At 35.4% G+C, this 23990-nt stretch overlaps 1 protein-coding gene across 2 annotated transcripts in view; it reads left to right on the plus strand.

Moving 5' to 3' along the window:
• The first annotated feature begins 11392 nt into the window (after positions 1 to 11392).
• The window catches only part of LOC128228531 (uncharacterized), a 61840-nt gene continuing 49242 nt past the window's right edge, over positions 11393 to 23990 (plus strand). For both annotated transcript variants that reach the window (XM_052939895.1, XM_052939898.1), the window contains exon 1: positions 11393 to 11436. The gene's annotated coding sequence lies outside the window, so the exon portion shown is untranslated. The remainder of the gene's footprint in view (positions 11437 to 23990) is intronic.

Below are 23990 nucleotides of genomic sequence, written 5' to 3' on the forward strand. Positions count from 1 at the left end.
AAACATTAAACGTGTTGCGGACATGTCTCCATGCACGTGCACGTACTTGGGGACTTCTTACTAATACCTGCTACTGCTGCTGCTGCTGCTGCTGCTGCTACAGCTACTGCTACTGCTACTAAATATTACTACTACTACTTATAATAATACTAATAATACTAATAATACTTCTAATAATAAATAATAATAATAATAATAATAATAATAATAATAATAATAATAATAATAATAATAATGTGTCCTACAATGCAAACGTAACTTTATAAAACATGCATACCAAAATATACTAGATCTTTCACAGACTGTGATTAATACCCCCGCACGACCAAGTGTCGGAACGCAAAATAATATATATGACAATGATATGGACCGGACACAAACTATAATCAGTAAGGCTTATATAGCAAAACATAGTGTTTTAACCGGACTAAAACGAGACGGATGGACTTGACAACGCATGGGTTTCCTAAATAGCCTCCAGTCGGAATATATTGAATGAGTAATACATACTATATTATGTATGCCAATAAAAAGATAGAAAATAAAACACTTGAAATGACACGTATAATTCAACCGAAAGACAGATCTTATATTGAAAAGAAACCGATAAATTGGTTTCAAAGAAATATACAATATTTCTGATCTACACCACTTCAATCAACACTAGTATTGTAACAATCAATGATGCAAAATGAATTGCTCACATCCTTGTTTAAATGATTGCGACGTGCCAGAGAGGCTAATGTCGCTTGGTATATGCTATTCCACGCATTCTAACTTGTGCATCTGACAGAATCTTTAACGTAATAAATTAGTTTAAAAACCTTTAACTGTAATACATTTTGTTGAAGTGGATGTTAGATTTGATTATTAATCAAACGCTGTAGACGTTTAAAAGTTTAAACTTAACACTTAATAAATCATTTAAGAGTACGTGTATGAAATAGTGTCGTATCTTCGTCAGTATTAGCCCGATCGTGATGAATTATTCAATTAATGTAGTTAAGTGACATGTCATGTTATTCAATTTATTTTATTTCATAACAAATACAAATTAAACACAATATGAGCAATAATTTGATGGTGCGTTAACAAACAATGTCGCAAAATGATTATGTCAATGATACTAGTAGGTCATTGTGTTAATACCGCGTATGACTACCCTGACTGATGATCACAGCCTGACAGCGTCGTTGCATGGATGTTACATTAACGTTGTACATAATTCTGGGGTAGATTAGTATGATGACATATAACTGCCGTAAGATAACTTGTTAACTTATCTTTATTTTCGCGATAATTATCTAGCTATCTAGTTAATATTCGTGTTACCTTTTTGATAAGATAAATATCATGATAAGACTAAAAACATGCTTGAAAGTGCGCAGAACTGGCACCTATTACCTTTTTTTAACTGTACAACACTTACAAGTTAACTAGTTATGGTTTGTGGCTTATACATACTATGTAACATACTAACTGGTTAACGTAATAAGATTCGTGTTACCACTTATCTATATTTTACTAGTTGACCTGTAAGCGTTGTGCAGCTAAAACGGTAATAGGTGGCAGTTCTGGGCACTTTTAAGCCTGTTTTAGTCTTATGATATTTATCTTACCAAAAAGTAACCGTCGAATATTAACTATATATATAGTTAGCTGCATAATTACCGCTAAAATAAAGTGGTTAACACGAAACAATTCGCGAACGTTAACAGGTTATCTTATGGCAGTTATATGCCACCATACCTATAGCGTACTGCGGCATAAATAACAAAACAGCAGCTGAGGTAGAATGGAATTAGGTTGAGAAGCAATAACTTATTATTCGGTTTTTTTTGCATTCATACTTAACAGTGACTTTTATTAGCGTGTATGTAATCATACTATAAATATAAACACTATAAACCCAAGCGTTTGTGTACTTCTGCATTTGTTTTACTGTTATATTAATTTCTGACGTTTATCATAAACGTTTATGCATTCTTTAATTTCTATTTTGTTTCAACACGCCTGCTTGATGTCCTTGTGTTAATAGGTGTATTGCCATATTATTGCTTTGACACACATAAATAACGTCATTTATTTTCATTTGCAGATTACTTTCTACAACACTATGGTATGTCGAGCCCACTCTCATGGAGCGTATAGTCATTAGCATATAAATCAACATTCAATGAGTAAGCTGCATGTGGTAAATTGTTTATATATAACAAAACTAATACTGGACCAAGTATGGAACCCTGTGGGACACAATAATATATCAATATTGCGTCTGATTCGTCCTATCCTATTTTTAAACATTGTTCACTATATCATTTTTTGAGGGTATGACTAAAATAACTGTAATGTTATCAAATACAAATGACATAGCACATAGTTCTAACCGTTGTGCAGTAATATTTCTTTATCTACACTATCAAAGGCTTTCCCTTTATCTAAAATTATTGCACCAATCTAGGACCATTAGCCAAGAATCGTTGAATCTAGTCAGTGCTAGATTTTACCCCTAAAATCGGACTGAATGTCATGTACATTCGAACCTCGTTATGTCGACTTTTTCGGGACCTAGTGAAAAAAGTCGAGATGACGAAAGGTCGACTCATTCGAATTACAAAAAATATCTACAATCCCAACACGTTTGAGTTTGATTGTACGATGTTTACATCCACAATTGAACGGTCTTGTTAAATATTTTTGTCGTGAAAACAGCAAACTAATTATTGAAAAATAAAGGGAAACAAAAGAATAATTATTTGTGTCAAATTTATTTCATTTATGGATCACAAAAAACACATATAAAACCACAATTGCATACATTTGTACATTGTAAGATTTTATACCGGGTCGACCAGAGCAGTGGAACTAACATTTAAAGTTATTCTTTCTGTTCCCATTCGGGATTGTTATCTAATCAATAAAATGTTCATGTTTTATACAATACCAAAGAGCTTGAGCAATAAATGTCTCTTTAATTAAATACATAAACAAACAACTTTAATTATTCGCACTTACCAATTACATTTTTGTATCCCCTAATTATGACAGTTTGTTAAAAGGTTGACATTAACCATGCAGTTTCTAAACTAAAGCATTGGTTGCTATGGATGAAGGGATTTTGTAAGGAAGTTACGGTAGCAAGTCTTTGGATTGCTAAGGAAGTAAGGTATTGCTTAGGAAGTCAATGGTCAGTGGTAATCCGGTAATGCATGTCGTTGCTTAGTTTGTCATTTGTGGCTAAAGAAGTCATTAGTTCCTGGGAAAGAAATAGTTGCTCAGGTAGTCATTGGTTGCTATGGATGTAACTTGTCGCCAGGGAAGTAAGTGGTTGCTACGAAAGTCATTTATTGCTAAGAAAGGTATTGGTTGCTTAAGAAGCAAGTGGTCGCTAAGTACGCCAATGTTTGCTATGGAGATCATTGGTTGCTAAGAAGTAAATCATTGGTTACTATTGATGTAAGTAGTAGCTGAGAAGGTAAGTGGTTGCTTAGGCAATCATTGGTTGTTAAAGAAGTAATAGGTGACTTATTAAGTCAATGGTTGCCAAGGATGTCATTAGTTGTTAAGAGGTAAGTGTTTACTAAAGAAGACATAGGTTGCTAAGAAGGTAATTGGTTGCGAAGGAAGAACATGGTTGCGGAGGAAGTCATTGATTTCTAAAAAAAATCATTGGTTGCTTAATATGAGTCAGTGCTTGATAAGGAAGTTATTGATTGCTAAGAAAGCCATTGGTTGTTAAGAAGGTTGCTGATTGATAAAGAAGAAAGTTGTTGCTAAAGAAGTCATACGTTGCTAAGGAAGTCATTGGTTTCTAGGTAGTTACAAACTATCAGAGGAGGTGACATACCAAATATCAAGGGTCTTGAGTTTTCAAAGATTATACTATAAAATAAATAATGTTATAGACAAATCAGAGAAGCACAGGAGTTGGGCCAGTTTGACCCAAGGGACATAATTTGTACAGTGTTGGGAAAGGACCACTACATGAGGCAACATACCAAACACCTTGCTGTTTGAGTGAAGAAGATTTGCAAAGAGTTTACAGTATTAAATAACCAAGAACCCACAGGGACAGGATTTGAACAATATAAGTAAATATCCTCTACACGAGCCACTACACGAGGCTGCATGCACATACCAATGATCAAATGTCTTGGCCTTGCAGTTTGAGTGAAAAGTAGAAAAACCTGGCAAGGTTCGAAGCCATGTTCATAACTTGAACAATCTTGGTAAAGGACCGCTACGTCAGACTGCATACAACATGCCAGTAGCTGTAGTAAAGAAATAGGTTGGTAAAGTCAATATTTATTTTTTCTGTTCTTAATAGTATTTACCGGATAGATCAATAAAACACAGGCTTGGCCATTCTTGTATTGTCTTTTGTAACCGCCCCGATAGCTCAGTACCTCTTCAGTTGCGAAAGGTCGCAGGTTCATGATCTCCCAACGTGTCATACCGAAAGAAGACGTTGACAATTGATACCAGAACCTAAAATTTTTACCGGGACTCAAAGTTAATTGCTACCTTTGGTGACATTTGGAGTGCTCAGTATTTGTTTAAAACCCTGGAAACGTGTATCGCGTGTGTCAGTATTTTACATCATCCAGCTACTTTACACCCGGCACTGGGCCATTAAAAAGAGCTACAGTTTCACAACAGTAATTACTTTTATCTTACCAGAATACTGTTTCAAAACTACATATATTTCGATGTGACAGGAATTGCAGCAACTTTTAACTCAAGCCTTGATGGTCTCTCAGCTGGTTAAGCCATACTGCAGTCCTCGGGTGTAGGGATTGCTTCTTTTACTTTAATAATACGACTCTACCCCCCAGTAGAGCTATTGAACAAGTGTCTTCTTACGGTTGTAAGGGTACTGTGCACGAGAAGTTCGAGCAATCTCACTAGCCGATACATTGTATTTAAAAAGGCCATGATAATAATCAAATGTATATCCTTCGAAAAAATATTTCTACATGTGTATTTATCTATTTATAAATCTGTATTTCTTTATTTATTTATTCATGTATTTGCTCTCTTATATATGCAAAACACTTGCTTCGCCTCGGAAAAAATGGTGTTCGTCCTAGCGAAACGGCTTCTTACGTCTGAGAAGACTCTTTTGAAGAAAAAACTTGTACTGTATCTATGACATATAAAAACGGTTCTTGCATACATAATTACAATGTATGAACATGCAATTTTCCCGCCCACTCCACCCAAGCCGCTGGTCTTTGATCTATTTGGGAGTATGTGCTATGTTCATTATATAACTATAAATTACGTTTCATGTAGTGCATGAATTTACTTATAATACTTGATCTCACATAGAATATTCATTACATTTTCTTTTAAACTAACATCATTTATATCTTTTGATATAAACCCAGCCATTGCCTCATAATTTCATGATTTGAAAAACAATGAAATTTGATTTCTTATATGTAACTAATCCGGGTTCTACGTTTACTCTTTTGAGAGCAACCTTCTATACCTGACATAAACTAAACAAGTCTAAAGTATATAAAACCAACAATACAATACAAAAACATGGCCACTAAACGCAAACTCCACCACTAATCGGTGTTAAAAAATGAGTTGTCGCCTTGTGTTTACTTCTACACAGGTGAATAGGATTTATATATTTCATTTGATAATTTCATTTAACGGACGTTTTTCGAAACTCGGCGGGTGTGGTACCGTGTAAAAACACTTACTGCAGGTTGGCTACGATTTCGTTTCAATATTGTGCGAACTGTGGTGCCAGAAGCTGTTCTCCCGAATCGGACTTGTGTATACATGTATTCTGCTCATTTCAAGTAAACTTTGCTGCTTACACACGCCGTAAGGACATTCTGGTGCAAGCAAATATAACTGTTATGTACAGTACTTACGTCGGAATATAAAAAAACAACAACAAATAAGCACTTCTTAAAAATATTTTGACTTGTAAAACGTATCTTAATTTGTGAAAATAGTTCACATTGGAGCTGTACGTCTTAGTTAGCCATTTGTCAAGTGCGCGTCCAAAATCGTCAATCTTAATACAGAAGGCAATCACAAGCCAAGAGGTTGTCCGGATTAACATCGCCATATTTAGCCCCTACCCCAAACATCAGACGTTGCTTCGATGACTTAGGTTAAGAAAGAGGTAGTTTTATGGTAAAATTTACGGCACCTACCCTATTGTTTTCGGAATAGTTTTCCTAGGTCGCGTAGTGTATTTTTCCGCAAGTAGTAGACTTAACCACCATACAATGAATGATAAATTTAGCAACCTTTGTATTCATTCCAAAAGCATTACATTTTTATATTACCTCGGGCGCAAAACATACTCGACAGCGCCACCACTACTCGACAGCGCCACCACTTTTATAAATATATGCATATTTCCCAAAATTGATGTTTTATGCATTTTTCTTAAGCCGTTAGTAACGGTTTAAGCCATAAAACATTAAATTTGGAATGGAAATATGAAGATCTGCGATCTGATTTTTCATCAGCAGTCTATTTCTAAATCAAAGACAAAAAATAAAAAAAGTTGGAAAAACGGTAAATCTGTGAGAGTGCAGCTTTTTTAAGAAGTGCTTATTAGTTTTGTTGTGATCCGGCATAAGTACTATTATATATAACAGTTATAATTGCTTGCGCCAGAATGTTCTGACGGTGTGTGTAAGCAACGAATTGTACTTGAAATGCAAGCAGATCTTAAAATATGCACTAGTCCGATTCGGGAGAAAAGCTCCTGGCACCACAGTTTGCACAATATTGAAACGAAATGGTAGCCAGCCTGCAGTAGAAGTGTTCTTACACGGTACCACATTCTCCGATTTTCGAAATATGTCCGTTAAATAAAATGATAGAAAAAATATATACCATACTCACGTGTGTTCATGTAAACATAGGGCACAGTTCCACCACGGAAGTGTCGACAGCTCATTTTCTTTGCACAACCGTTAAGTGGTGAAGCTGGCGTTTAGAGGTCATGAAGTAAAAATGCCATCATTATAATGATGTTGGTGCGATGCACATATACATACATTTGACTTCATTGAGAATGAAGCCTTATGAATAATTATGCGCAAATTTTAAATTTCTAATCTCCTTCCGTTCGCAAAGATGCAATGACTTTGATTTGACCCGTTATTAATCGGGTTGCTACGAACTTATATTGCATGTAATGTTTCTAGACTAGTATTTTTTCGTGTCATGATTTCCATGCTTCTCACGGTATTTGAGGTGAATCCGTATGATGTTGGAGATCATTCACAATGGTCAGCGGTAGTGATAAATAACTTGAACTTGTATAACGTTCACGCAATCCGGAAGAATTATTGACATTGTATTTTTTTGCAGACTTGATTGACAGCTGTGATATCATTTAATCGATTACTTTCATTTTAATAAATAGTACTTGAATATGTAATGCATTGTGCTAAGTTTGTCATTTTGTTGTTGTTGTTTTCGTATAATCCAACGAAAACATGGTTCCCGTCAATTTCAGTTTCAGAAGGCCTGGCTAGGAAAACTATTTTCATTTCATGCTTTGCATTGTTATCAGTCCTGGTACTACTTTGATTTATCAATTTGTTAACGTACATCCAATCAAACTGCAGAGCGTAGTGATACATGACGTAAGTGAAAAAAGAAGTCCGCTGAAGTGGTCGATACATGGTGCACCACTACGAACTAGTGCCCAAATGCCCTAGTCCGAAAATGTGGGTTAAATAGATATCGGTGTATTTATGGTAGCAATCAATACTTACGTGTCGCTATTGGGACAGTAATGAAATAATATCCGCATTGAGAAATGTCGGTTACTTTATGTCTATAACTTAATATTTAATCCATCAATGATAACCTTAATTTCAAAAGCAGTCATATGCTTCCTTTTTAAATGTTCGAATACTTTAATTATTAAGTTAGTCGTCTTAATTGAAAGGAGTACACGTTTAGAATGGCATGGACGATAGCACGAGGCAAGTATCAGAGAGGCAATGAGTACGTGCTTAAAGAGAAAGTTCGTACTGAACTTCAACTTTGACACGTGCATTTAGCTATATGTATGATGACATCTTGTTACCCAACCATATACTTATTATATCATTTAATTTAGTACTTTGCACACAACACACAGTAGTTTCTGCAATATATCTGAGTGATTATTAAATGATAGTATAGTTCATATCCAGACCCATAAAGCATTTTAGTTTGAAGTTAGATTAAATGCTTTTCTTGCTAACTACCCGGCAATTGGCAAACGAACATTGCACGTGTCAATATACAATCACTCTGTCGTGCATTCCTTTTGATTTCGTCTGTTCATTAACTCATATGTATGAACGGTAACAGATGGAGCTTAACTATTCAGTAAAAAGCATGCTGATAAAACTATTCAAATATACAGGACGCTTGTTATTGAACGTTGTCCTTGGCAACAAGAGTCACGTCATCCAGTAAACATTTTACACTCGTGCTAAAGCGCTCCTGTAAAGTTTCAATAACTCGGGTTGTAGGTGCAGCTACTTTTACATCAACGTCGGTCTATACCGCCCCATCCATGCCAACTAGACAAGATGATTTTAGTCTTGACCCAGTACTTTGTGGCCAATATCGTTTTTTTATATATAAACAAGTCAAATATTAATGTCGAAGTCTTATCGTTGATACTGTTGTTCGTTGTCAGGGGATGATCAGGGTTTTAACGTCAGAGGAGGTATAATTTAGGGGGCGTGACCTTTTGACTTGCGCACCACCCTCAGAATCGAAATTTATTTGGTTTAAAGTGTTGTCAGGGGTAATTTTTACAATTTAGTCCGAAATGGTGCATTTCGGGTGTATTTTATTCTTTTTATTCTATATAGAAATAAAGAGTCAACTTGGACGGTTTTTTTCTTGGGGGGGGGGGGCGCCGGTTGCGACCCTCCTGGATCCGCTAGTGGGTTTTATTCATGAAAACGGTTAACAACACCACGAGCCTTTATCGGTGCCTACACGACCCATACACATTTTAAAATGTTTGTAACCAATCTATTAAATATCAAAGCTGCAAATGTTGAATCGTATCGTGTGTAACACTTTAAAAGCTCTAGAATGCTTTTGCATCAAATTGATTGTTTGGTTAACCTCGGTTATTAGATAACCGCTTTGGCTATGTGCCTCGCCGTTTGGGAGTGTATTCTGTTGCAAAATGTCACCTTACCCACAGTCACGTGTACATAGCTAGCCCGGTCGGCGGTCATATTTCAATGTTGAAAACTGACCCCAAAAGTCGCATGTTAGTTACTTATAATCATACAGTACACATCCCAGTTGAGTAACATTTTTTGGACTGCAACTAGTAACCTGTTAGTTTTACGTGTGTCACGAGCTGAAAATACCAGTCAAGGGTCATACCTCAACGGATACTGGCCAGACATAAAATTACTGATTTAATAAGCGTCAAAATATATAACTAGTTTTGCATTTTTTTTTAATGTATTACTATCTATTCAACCACTCTTAGTAGACGTAGTTCAACTATTTATAATTTTCTCACAAATCTGTAAAAAATATTGTTATGCATTGCATTTTATCCGAATTATATGTGTATACACAGTGTATGTTATTAGCCCTATAAAATGCTTATGTTAGATGTATATTGAATAACAAACATTTTTAACTTGATTTGATCACTTAAAGCTGCACTCTTACGGATTGAACATTTTGACAACTTTTTTTTGCCTTGGAACGAGCCAATTTATGCGAAAAATTGGATAGCGGATTTTTATATTAAAAAGTTAAAAAATGATGGTCTATGTACTTTTCTTAAACCGTAAGTAACGCTTATAGCCATAAAACATTAATTTTCGAACGGAAATATGAAAGTCTGCGATCTGATCTTATGTCAGCAGTCTTTTATCACTGGTTTGCAGATATTTACGCAAAACAATGCTCATTCAAAGACAAAACAAACGGTAAATCTGTGATAGTGCTTCTCTAATAGACTTGGTATTTAGCCAAATCCGTAACATCGCCCTATATATGTTTTGTGCCCAAAGACTGGATCCCAATGTATGTGCGTACATGTACTGTCGGATAATAGTTTGATTTCTTTTAATAACATAACATCACGCATAAATATTCCTGAAATAGTTTGTCTGCGTCGATGTCGTGAATATTTGTTTAATTTTTTTAATGCTTTTTATTGTAAAAATCCGCTTTATACGAGCGAACGTATTTGTTTATACTTAACACGTGTTTGTAATCCTATTAAGCCAGCCTATTTGCGTGAGAACTGCAATTAGCCATGCCTTAGGTAAAATCAATCAACGACACACACACACTCAGGTATTTTCAGTGTGATGTGATGCAATACGCCTTATATACAATGATGCAATAGCTTTACGTTTTGAAATATTTGTTTAATCATAGTTATAGTTTTTAACATTTTTGAAAAAGAGATAAACCACAGGGACCTTGTCTGTTATAATACAGTAAAATCATCATGGTTACGATTGCGGTTTGGGGTTATCATATTGAAACAGCCGGTGACAATTGGGTGGTGGGGGTATATATCGGTTTAAGAGCACATCGACCTCGCAAATGGCGGATCCATGGTCTAGTGGTAATACAATTGACTATCAATCCAGGGGTCGCAGGGGTTCGATTCCCCGTCGCATCACTAAAACATACTAATCGTCTTCCGGTAGGGACGTTAAATGGGGGTCCCGTGTGGCAGTTCTAATAACTGGTGCACGTTAAAGAACAGGGTAGCTCTAACCAGGGTTACATTCTGTCTGTGCACTATGCTCCAAAAACCTATAATACAATCTTAACGGAGCACTCGCCGAATGGGCAATGCCCGAGTGTGAGTATTAATAAGCTTACACACAACCACCTCGACCTCGCTCTTGTCCCAAAGCTTATCCATAAGAGCAAATTGAAACCAACACATAAAATGTGTAGAATTTTTGATCGGCAAAACGAGTTTTCACATGAAAATGACAACATAATTTTCATTGATTATGTTGTTTATATAGTGTAAACGTAGATTTGTCCATGTACCATTCATAAAATGTGCATTGCTTAAAAACCAAGATAAGAAGAAAACTATGATAAAAGAAAATCTAAAAATATCATCGAACAGTCAGAATATAATAAAACAGAAGTGTTTATTTAATAACCATTACACTGAAAACAAATGATATATTGATAATTAAACATATATTGTGGACGATACAAACTATAATCATAACCTAATATAACTTATTTAGACTTATGGAATTGTTAGCGGATTCGATTTGTTACCCTGTGGTATTTTTCCGTTTACTACTGTGTGATCAATGTAGCAATTTTGCAAACGCAATGTTTCATCATCGCAAATTCTTTAACAATTATTTTGCAAGTTATTGTGAGTTCGTGCTGCCTTGTGATAGCTTACATTTGATAACACAGGTAAGAATACTTAATTATAACACAATTGCGTTTTACTGTATTGGATTGTAAATAATAATAATAAGATAATTAATATGTAATATAACATTATTGATTCGTTAACTAAATGCAAAAAAACTCATCATTTGCTTCTACTTATACATGCAGTTATTGAGTTATTGCACTTAGGTGACGAAATATAACATACAATGACTCTTACGCGACTTCTGCCACAAAGCATCTTGTCATACCCTATAAATACATGTGTGGCAAATCTGTATTGAGAACTAGCAATCTTGCTTATCTGAGTTTAGTGAAGGCATAGCTGGCAATATTGGTTAGTGATGAATTGTATTATTTATATCAATATAAACACAATAAGCCGGTCGACCCAAATCGCCATGAGCCTTATACTTTTTCAACGTCTATTGTAATCGAATAAACAACAAAAGATCCATTCATGTTTTAGAAGTATCATTGAATGAAGTTTTATTAACTTTGTAAACAGAAATATCCAGGCCTCGGCATATGTGGACAAATACATACAGTTAAAGTATTTACAGTAATGTCCCTGCTATCAAACACATATCATTTATTTACAATTACATGTACACAAACATAATTGATTTTACATCATTGATTTTAACCCAGGGCGATCTGCCAATTCTGTTTATTTTGGGAATCTATAACCATGATAAAATCATTTTAACTTATAGGAGATTAGTATTTACAAAACACAAAAAGTGGACCTATATTCAACAAAAACTGTTGCGTTTATCGGAAAATATTCGCAATTGCCGAAAGGCAGTTCATTTGTTCATTTTAGGAATGGAAGATGAGGTGTAAATATTTTTGAATTTTCGACTGAAGCGGAGATTGTCCCTGTATATTTCATTCAACCTGTATCAATGTGGGATATCACGTGATAAATTGCGTCATAAATGCTACGTCGGAAGGCAATATTTTGCTTCGAAAGAAGACGTTAAACATAGAGAACTTCACTATTTCCTCATTATTTTAAATGAGTCAGTCAACGCCGCCAACGGAGCTCCGCCTTCGGTCTCTTACCAGAGTTTGATTGAGAGTTTAGTTTCTTAAAACACTTCGACAAACCTTTTCACAATACGGACGTTGGATGGAGCACTGTCAAAACAATATTTTGGAAACAGGTTTGTCGAAGTGTTTGATGAAACTAATCACAATATCTAACTTCGGTAATAAAACGAAGGCGGTACTCTCTAAGCGGCATAGACTGCCCTTTTTTTAAATTATGTAGTAAAAGTAAAAGTATGAAGATTTAAGTCTTCATTTTAAGCAAAATGTTGCCTTCCAATGTAGCATATATGACGCAATTTATCACGTGGTAAACACACTGTGCATACTTTGAACGAAAAAGAATCACCATACCTCCACACTTTGAAAGGACGCATCTATAGTGTAATATTGTTAGTGCACTCAATCATGACATCCATTTTAAATTGGCTACTTGGGATTTTACAGATTTTTCCAATATTTTGAATCCAACTGTAGGTCTAAAACATAAACGTCATAAAGAAAAAAAAACACACACTTTCAAGCACCATTCAAAATATTCAATTTGAAGATTAGTTGAGTAGATTAATTCAAACTGAGAACGAGACTTCTCATGTGTCAAGGTTAACACACACACAGAGACGTTCTTAAGTAGACGAAAAAAAATGATTTTAAAGGGACTCTTACATGGTTTGTAAAATACAATTGTGACAATCACTAGGAGTGTCGAAACTAAAATGTTGATGAACGCACAACTATTGTTTTTGAAGTCCACAATTTTGAAATGCGTTACTAACGGCACGCAATTAAAAGCTCTACATGATTGGTTAATTAATATTAGTACGTGATGCTAGCAATGTTTTCAATCAAGGTTAAACTTTTCGTCAGCTTTATAACCGTACCTGTAGGTAATGTGTGTCTAATGTATCGGTTTTTAGGCTGTAGGCCGCTAGGCCTGCAGACTTTTACAACCGTATCTCGGAAAATCGCATCGGCAGATCGACATAACATTTTTAACTTTTGGCTAATTAATGCGTGCACGGGCGTATCAACCCCAGGGCAGTTAGATCTGCGTTAGTCAACGACCTTATTTGCATTAGCATTTACATCGGAAATACCTAGTAAGCACTCTGCTCTAATAGCTACGGAGTGCGTTCTGCATATTAATTAGCTAGCTAAAAGTAGCGCTGTTATGAGTTTTCAATCTATGTTATGCGGTTAATATAGTTCAAATAAGCTGTGTTTTACGTAAAATAACGCAATTAAAATTGTGCAAAAAGCAATTATTTCAATAACGGCGAGTAAAAGAACGCAATATAAAAAGCAGAATCTGCAAATAATTTCAAAATGAAAGTGTACTGAATAAATAAATACATGTATTATTATATACCTGTGTTTAGATTTTGTTCCGGCCGATGACCGATACTATCTACATGTACATTGTAGTTAAGTATAGAATCCGGGTCATCGCATTCGGACAGGTTTATTGCCCGGAAATAAACTCTGAGAACTCGTTAAAACCCGGAAAAAATATGGATCGTTTTATGATGCAATTAAATGCCAATTAGGCGTAAGATATCAAACCATAATGTTTTAAGTGAAATTATAATACAGTTAATTTTATCCTACAATAAGTTTATTTTTGGTGATTGAAGTTCATTCAAAAGTATATTTTCTATGTTTTAAATTGCTTAAATTGGCTCTTACTTGACATTTATATTGAGATTGTTAGTTTCTACTTGTGTTTGTAAAATGGGTGTATTATAATCTCCCGTGTAAGAACATACTAATAATCTTTAACCAGTACTAAATGCATATTATACACTTATACTATTCAAATCAAATCGCGTAAAGCGTTGACAGGCTATCGACCTGCTACAATTTGTGTCATAGTCATGTAATGCCGAATGAAACGGAGAGTGTGTGAATATTTCTCAGTTTGTCTCAGTAATTCAGACCAAAGTCTTGAGCATTTAGCATGATGCATATACATATTTATTATTTAAAAACTACTGATATTAATTATTAATCTGTTCATATTGTTACATAGGTTGAGGGCATTATTAAGATATATGTACATCAAACATACAGGGAATAAATGGTATTCGGGTGATTCGACCCAGACGTATTTGTCGTTGTAGAAGGAAGCCTTAAACATAAACATAATCAATATGTCCAATGCATTTTGTTGGATGCATTTGGTTTGGTTGGCATACCCTAGAAGTAAATTAAATACGCCTTAGTCAAGTTTGAATTGTGGAGTAGATTTTACTAAAATTTCCTAAATGCTTTATCCGTGGCAGTGCATTGTTTATGAAACCAAAGCTCCACATAAGGTTTTATATGATATTGAGAATTACTCCATACCTTTTAAGTAACTATTTGGCGTATTCCACATTTCAAGTGACTTATTCTACATGATCTAACATCAACATATCACTTTAAAAGCTTTTGCGAAGGAAATTATGAGCGAGCATATACTATCTTTATATTTTTTATGTTTTACAAATACATGGCAATACTCTCAAAACGTTGCAGGCTGAAAGCCATTCAACAATTTAAGCGCTTTGATTTCTTGACAGCTTTGGCATTTGCAATTTCGGTATCAAAAAGTAGAATAGTTATAATACTCATACGCGTTTTCAGATTCATTACCGGGAAAAAATGGTGCAAAAACCTGACTGAGTCGCTTAAAGGTGATTCATCCATAGAAGAAATACATTATTTGCATAACCTGAAATAAAGAAATACAATATTTGAACGATAAAAACACATTTTTTTATTAAACTTAACATTGTTTGACAGCGTACAGTAAGTGACAAATGCAGCGGAAATTACCCATAAACAGCAATCCATGTGTACTTAAACTATTGACGTTGTTTTCACATTTTGGAGAATTGGAAACTCACGATAATAGGGACACAGACCAAACACGTTTTTATAACCATTCCTGATCGATACTAGATTGATATTTATCTTTTTCCATGACACTGTTTGAATTTCACAATTGCAATGATCCTATATGTTAGTTATTTATGTTAGAAGTGCAAAAAGAATAATCAGTTTCAGTTTAATAATAATAATGAATGGCAATAGTATGAGCATATTCCCAGGAGTTCTTTAATAAGGAATACAAGCACTAACGCAAGTCAAGCAACTGTTCAAGTATTTTAAAGTAGGTTTAAGTTCGACCACCAGAGCTTTAATGGAAGGAAGTTAACCCTCTCCTTTGATAGTAAACTTTTTCGCACTACTTGCACCTTTACACCGAGGAAAATAAATCATTATCGCAAACTTTGAAATGAAATAATTGAACTTATCAAATGCATATTAAAACATCTAACAACTAAAAATAACATTTTTGTTTCGCTAAAGATTCTGCTTACGTAAATGCTTTAAATTTGGTTTGTGTGTGCACTTATTACGAATTAAATTTTGCCTAAGGTTTTATACCAGAGACATAATTATCCAAAGTGACACTTGAATTGTTGTTACATAAAAGAATGATTACTCAATGATAAAGCTATCATGTTTCTCATTCCTTTGATTCGCTTAATCATATCATGCAGTTAAAAAACTAAAACTGTAAAAGAGGCGCCGGAGACAAGCGTTCGCGCATTTTCCCGTTACATCTTATATCAATAAATGCAAAGTTCATACGTACTTAATATAAAGTTTTAATTAAGTGCACCTAATCCACTTATACGTGCCTCCTTGCGCGTCTAGTAGAAGTGGTTTCGTTCTTTTACTTATCAATAATACTGCACATATTGAGATCAGCAGCAGCTTTGGACATGCAAGAGGGTTCGTGCAAGTTATCATAGAAAACATCCTTGAACAGATTGACAAATGGAGTATCTTGATCAACACCTGTTGACGGATGCTTCCATACCGAGTTGTCATCTATCAATGCTGCAAACAGATAAGGTTTTTACCGCCAGTATGCCTTTCCGTTCGATTTAAAACCACTCAACGTCAAATAAAAACCTACTGATTCTCCAGATAATTTAAAAGTGTGGTGGAATTTACAGAAAGATACGAACTAAAGGCACACGGGCTACAAGCATACATGCACATGCAATGTATAGTTATTTGATTTATAAGACGTTATTTCAGCGCTAGGTTATTTCGGATAATTATTAGATACCGAATACTCTGTTTAGAGGCAAATTAGTCAAGGTCTAGCTAGCAAGCACGTATACACTTATCGCATATGCATAGAACGTGATTCGACCACTAAGAAGGATACCATCTATATTCATTGCAACAATTATTGCGTAAAAAAAAAGTATTGCCACTCAAAATGAGTTATAAGAGATTATTATAAATTATACAAAATCTAATTCCACATCTTATATGTAGTATAAACCATATAAATGAGTAAATGCCACCCTCTTCTTATAATAGAAAGGTACCAAAAATGACAATTTGGAAATGAAATATGATTCCATGTAATTCTCAATATAGTTTTTGTTGAATATTCCCATTCATAGATACTTGTCCAAACAGACAATCTGACGATACACATACATATACATACAGATAACAAAACACCAACATCATAGTTTTACAAAGTATGATATGTAATGTTAGTTTCTCTCATGTATATACTCATCGTCGGAACACCTCAACAACATCTGATGTAAGCCGGTATATCAGTCGAAGTAGTTTGTAAATGTTTTAATAATAGTATTGCATGTAACTAATAATAGTGTTTTAGCGTGTATGTTGTATTACTAATGCACCAGTCAATTGTAACCACGCCCCCCCCATGCCCGGGGAATAGCGGGGACTTTGACTTTCGGTCAAGCCAACCCCGGGTAAAATCCCCGTCCTGCGGGGACGAACTGATGGTCAAATTCCCGCCAAATGCCCCCGCCCCCAGGGAGCCTAGGTAAGGCCCATTCCCCGCTATATTTTGCGCGAAGCCAAAACCACCGCATTCACCCGGCACTGCGGTGCCACCTGAAAGGTAAAAACACGGCCCATTTCCCCGGCTATCCCCGGTATACCCCCGGACCTTGGGGCCGTGGTTACAATTGACTTGTGCATACGTTCTAACTGATTGTCAGTGAAGTGTATTATTGCATAAATAACTTAGATTACGACGATACCACAAATCTTATCCAGTTAACCAGTTATTATGTTACTTATTAAGTGGAATTCGTTGTTTAGCTATAAAGGGTTATAGGTGGCAGTTCTGGGCACTTCTGGGCAGTTCTGGGCACTTCCATGCCTGTTTTTTATTTAATCTTATGACATTCATCTTACCGAGAAGGTTTCTCGAATATTAACTAGATAGCTAGATAATTATTGCGAAAATTAAGTGGTTAACACGAAACAATTCGCGAACGATAACAGGTTATTTTACGGCAGTAATATGCCACCATAAAAAAGTAATGTATTTCCTGTCAATTCCTATAATATATCAAGCATTGTTTTCTATCTACTATCAGTAGACTTTTATGTAATATAAATAGCTTTTTTAAATAAATGCAACCATTATTCTTGGAACAAAATCAGGAAAAAGATGTATATGTGAACATAAGGATAAAAATAGTTATAAAGATGATAAACTGTACGTGTTTGTGTGGTTTATTTTATTCATACTCACTATTAGATGTAATACATTTATAAAGTATTAGATCTTTGATTTAGAATATTAAAATAGGTTTTGGCAATTACTTTTACTATGCCCTTGGAGAATATAAACAATCATTTAATTTCATCACTCATTTAAATGTACTTCTTATGCATTTGCTGCGAAAAATAGTTCTTGTCATAAAGAGTCTAGACACCAGATGGTCCCAAAATTAACAAATACAGTATCTCCTCAAATCAAGCCAATGTCAATGCGACGACAAAAAACTTATTGAACTTTATAAAAAGAATAAACGGAACAATCATGTCGCTGTCTCGGCTGACTGATTTCCCCGTTTTGAAACTTTATAATTGTTTGCCAGTTTTAAAAAGTGCGGAATATTTTGTTTTTCGAATACCTTGCACGTCATGTGATCGTTTCGCACACTAAACCATCAGAAAGTGTTTTAGCAACTCGCCATTATTTTCAGCAGAATTAACATCTTTCAAACGTTACCATCAATCAATTTCATCACCGATGTTGATCTGCGGGGTTCAGTTTCTACGTTGTTTCGCATCAGTTTTCACCTTCCGTCCAATGTCCGTTCTTAAGGGAAGTGTGTATATTTAGCATGTCAAGTCGCGTGATGAGGTCGGATAAATATGTATAGATGTTATTTTTAAACTTACTTGATTCTACGTGGTAGACAACCCCAATAAATTTCGAAATGAAAATTCGCACAAACTGCGTCAGATGCATCTGTCATAACAGATGTGACACATGTGTAAATAAGATTCAATGCATTGTACACAACAATATCAATTTTATGTATTTTTCTGACAATATTTTTTTCTTCTTGCAATGGTATCATATGGTGTCTAGTACCTTTAAGGCCTGGTATACATGACTCTGAAACAGCACATGTTCTTCTGTTTCAATAGAGGTACTTCGAATAGGGCGTATTCTTGACTATTCTGGAATATTTACATATCTGCCCGTATCTGTGATGTATGCAGTATAACAGAAGGACGTAACGTTGCTTAAGAAGCAGAAAATTAGTAACAACAAACATGACATTGCCACCAGAGCGCTGAACTTTTTACGAATCGAACTAGGCATTATTGATGGTCTTTCTCCCTCTGAAAAAAATCCAAGTCCAACAAGCAGTGACAATTTACCCAATTATGATGACATGACAACAGGGTGGTCAAGTGACCCTGGACTTTGCCGAAACTTGCCTCATCTGATATTGAGAAATATCTAATACATAGACTCTATGCAAATTGAGTACATACGAGGGCTGAATTTAAAAAAAAAAAACGTCCACAAAGTTATGATAAGTACCATCTCTGAGTCTAGCAGTCACTGCTATGTTAGATCAAAATGCCATCCTTCCATGAGACAGGGTGTTTATACCCAATGGCCGAATCGAACACATTTCTACCATGTATGTCTGACGTGGAAAAATATACCCTTGTTAGTACCCTTGATTTTCATATACATGGAATACATATGAAATATAAGAGTGTTAATTGTCCCAGTTAAAAGGTACTTGCTTATGTTTTTGGACCGAAACAATGTTTCCCGGTATTGCATCTGAAAATCTTATTTTATCATTATTTTACTATATGATATAGAAATAGCAGGAAAAAAATATATAGTAAAAAAGTATTTTGGCTCTAATTGGTGCGAACACACGACAGTAAAGTAAAGAAATAAATATATTTTAGCAAATATCAACACTTGCTGAAGGTTTCCAGCCTTTGGTATATTAGTTTTAACACTCCTAATGATTTATAGGATTTTTTTACACTATTTCGTCAAAAAAGTGCATTTTACAATAAATAACACAAACAATTGAAACTAGCGAAAGAATCTTGCATCATAACGTGCATTCATTTCACAACACTCAGAAATAATCTAAACACGCATGGTGGAAGTCCATTGGAGAACGTGAACTATTACATCGTTGGTCACGTTACCCAATTACATGGCCTGTTAATATATAGCATATATACGCCTTATCGGCACGAAGAATCTTCCGCCTCGAACATAAAGGATATTTATCAGAAATGAAGTGAGAAATGTTTAAAAGTAATACGTAAGAGGACAAAATAAATGTTTATTAACAGTCAGTTGCTTGTTCGTACTGTAGCTAAGACATCCCTGACTACAATGCATGAACAGCTACACAACTGGTGTACGTCTACTGGTCGCAATCACTGATGGCGTTTTCCAGGCTAACATATAAAAGCTACCATTTCATTCTGTTTAGTCAAGCATTTTCCCACAGATGTTCAACAGGGTGTCTGCATCACTAAATTTTCATTTCTTGGAATTATAGTTAAGTACATTAAGGGGTATAAAACTTAACAAATTCGCAACGTATAGCATCCTCGTCTTTCTCACACAAACATAATAAAATACATATCTCTCCACACAAATCTGACTCATCTCTTTGTGATAACGACAATTGCTTCATTGCAAATGGATATGTAACTTGCAATGGTTACTAGAATTTAAAATAAAACGGACACGCTATTTTGCAATTTTGGTTAAATTACGTGCTCACTGTCACTTTCCATGGGTGTAAACGAAAGTCCCGCGAATATTGAAACGGCACTCTATTTAATCATTGGTTGAAAGAATAAACAAAGGATTGATGGGTTGTCTATATATCTATCGCATTCAAATGTTTTATTTGTCAAGTGAAAATTGGATATTTACTATATTTTTACTGGTATGTATAATTTTGGTCCAATTCATTGTTTCAATAAATGAAGTTATTCTGAACTGTAACAACACATTAATTACCCGTCAGGAAATATGTTCACCGTGATGTTACATCATCTCAACATTTTTATTCAATACCCTTGTTATCTCACAAGAGCCATCTCCTGATTTTTTACTTTCAGCAAAGCGGTACAATTTGTACAGCTTTCAAGATTGTGAGATACCGTCGTGCATATCATATTTTCATATTTTTATTGCAAAAGAAATAACACAGATGCTTAGACAACAAATTCAAAGGCGAGAACTCCTGGTATTAGCATTAATCTTTGCACACTGAGAATTTTAATATTTTAAGTTGTGTTTTGTGACCCAGAAGGACATGTTTCGGCCAGAACGTTGAATTCCACGACGTCTTATCTAGAGCAGACGTTCCAGAATTATGTCTCGTGCAAAACTAATCGTGGAGATTTTGTAGTCCTTTTGGTTTGTTTGTAACTTTCCATTGATATCTCGTTGTTTAATAAGACATGAGTAAAGATTGAATGAAAGTACATTCTTTGATGACGTCACAATCCTGAAATCTCGTTTTCGTAGACGTTACCACCTGTCGACCTCCTATTAAGTTTACTTGCTAATATGCATATATATATATAAGAACTTTAAGGTTGACAACGTAGTTAACATTATCGTTCTTAACATTTAAAGCTACACTCTCACAGATTTACCGTTTTAACAACTTTTTAAAATTATTTTGTCTTGGAATGAGCCATTTTTGCGTTAATGCTTTGGAACCAGTCATACAATCGTGTAAAACGATGTGTATTATCGGTCTGATACTAATCCGTATTGATAAGTCCAGGATTGTTTTGATAAAAAACTGTATTTGCCGATTTTTGGATCATCTGGTGTCTAGTCCCTTTAAGGCCTAGTATCAATAACTCTGAAACATGTGCGACAGCACATGTTCTTCCGTAAAAATAGAAGTACTTCAAATAGGGCATATTTTTACTCCTCTGGACTATTTACATATCTGCCCGTCTCTGTGAATGTATGAAGTGTAACGGAAGGACGTACCGTTGCTGCTGACGATGGTTTATACTGTTTGTTATATCTTATTCGTATCCATCAGTTCATTTGTAGTGATCTTTTTCTTTGCATGCTAGCTGCTGTGGCGGTATCTGTCAGCTTTTGTAATCAAAATCTGTAACATCATATTCTATATTTTGCTCCTTCCGTGGTCAACACTTCAATTCGTGTGTTTGGTTGATCTGTTCGAATTTATCTATTTGAAGTCACTGTGCTGTCGACATCAATCATGTAGTAAAAAAGTTAATTGCTGTTAAAACTGACTATCGGAATGAGCCCGCCGACTGATCTATTGTTTTCTCCGTTTTCTCATGTTTTTGTCACATTAGGTACAATCGCCACTATAAAGTCATGAAAAGTATGAAATATTATTGCGTAAGAGACCGAAAAGGCATTATTTAACATGCTTACAAGAATAAATGCAACAATCATGTCGATGTCTCAGCTGAGATTCCCAGTTTAAATAATTGCGGAATGTTCTTTCCCCCGAACAAGTTGCAAGCCATGTAATCGTTTCACTCACTTAACTATCAGTAAGCATTTTAGCAATTTCGTAACGTATAGCAGCCTCGTTTTTCTCACCCAAACATTATGATTTTTCTCACCCAAACATTATGACGTTGTTGATTTTTAAATTGTACATTAAGTACATATCCCTCAACACAAATCTGACTCATCGCTTTGTGGTTACGACAATTGCTTCATTGCTAATGGATATGGTTACTTGCGATGGTTACTAGACTTTAAAATAAAAAAAAAAACAATAAAAAAAAACAACAATAAAAACGGACACAATGTTTTTGCAACTTTGGTTAAATTACGTGCTCACTGTCACTTTCCATGGGTGTAAACGAAAGTCCCGTGGATATGGGAAAGGCATTCTTTTTATGCCCCCGAAGGTGGGCATATTAAAATCGCACCGTCCGTCCGTCCGTCCGTCCGGCCGACCGACTCAATTACTCAGAATGATATGGACAGATTTTAAAATAACTTGCCACATGTGTTCGGCATACCAAGACGACTTGTCGCTTGCAAGAACCGTGTCCCTACCTCTAAGGTCAAGGTCACACTTAGGTGTTTATACCCAATGGAATGCTGCATATAAGGACATAGAGTATAGGTTGTCGTGTCCGGGCTGTAACTTTCCCTTGTATGGACAAAATTTAAAATAACTTGCCACATGTGTTCGGCATATCAAGACGACGTGTCGAGTGCAAGAACCGTGTCCCTACCTCTAAGGTCAAGGTCACACTTAGGTGTTTATTCACAATGGAATGCTGCATATAAGGACATAGAGTATAGGTTGTCGTGTCCGGGCTGTAACTTTCCCTTGTATGGACAGATTTTAAAATAACTTGCCACATGTGTTCGGCATACCAAGACGACGTGTCGCGTGCAAGACCCGTGTCCCTACCTCTAAGGTCAAGGTCACACTTAGGTGTTTATTCACAATGGAATGCTGCATATAAGGACATAGAGTATAGGTTGTCGTGTTCGGGCTGTAACTTTCCCTTGTATGGACAGATTTTTAAAATAACTTGCCACACGTGTTCAACATACCAAGACAACGTGTCGCGTGCAAGAACCGTGTCTTTACCTCTAAGGTTAAGGTCACACTTAGGTGTTTATTCACAATGGAATGCTGCATATAAGGACATAGAGTATAGATTGTTGTGTCCGGGCTGTAACTTTCCCTTGTATGGACAGATTTTAAAATAACTTGCCATATGTGTTCGGCATACCAAGATGACGTGTCGCGTGCAAGTTTCGTGTCCCTATTTCTTAGGTCAAGGTCACACTTAGTGTTTATTCACAATGGAATGCTGCATATAAGGACATAGAGTATAGGTTGTTGTGTCCGGGCTGTAACTTTCCCTTGTATGGACAGATTATAAAATAACTTGACACATGTGTTTGAATTACCAAGACGATGTGTCGGGTGCAAGACCCGTGTCCCTACCTCTAAGGTCAAGGTCACACTTAGGTGTTTATTCACAATGAAGTGCTGCATATACGGATACAAAGTATTGGTTGTTATGTCCGGGCTGTAACTTTTTCTTGTATGGACAGATTTTAAAATTACTTGCCACATATGTTCGACATATCAAGACGACGTGTCACGTGCAAGACCCATGTCCCTACC

This window comes from Mya arenaria, chromosome 3 (genome assembly GCF_026914265.1).
Source record: "Mya arenaria isolate MELC-2E11 chromosome 3, ASM2691426v1".
In the NCBI taxonomy this organism is placed as follows: Eukaryota; Metazoa; Mollusca; class Bivalvia; order Myida; family Myidae; genus Mya; species Mya arenaria.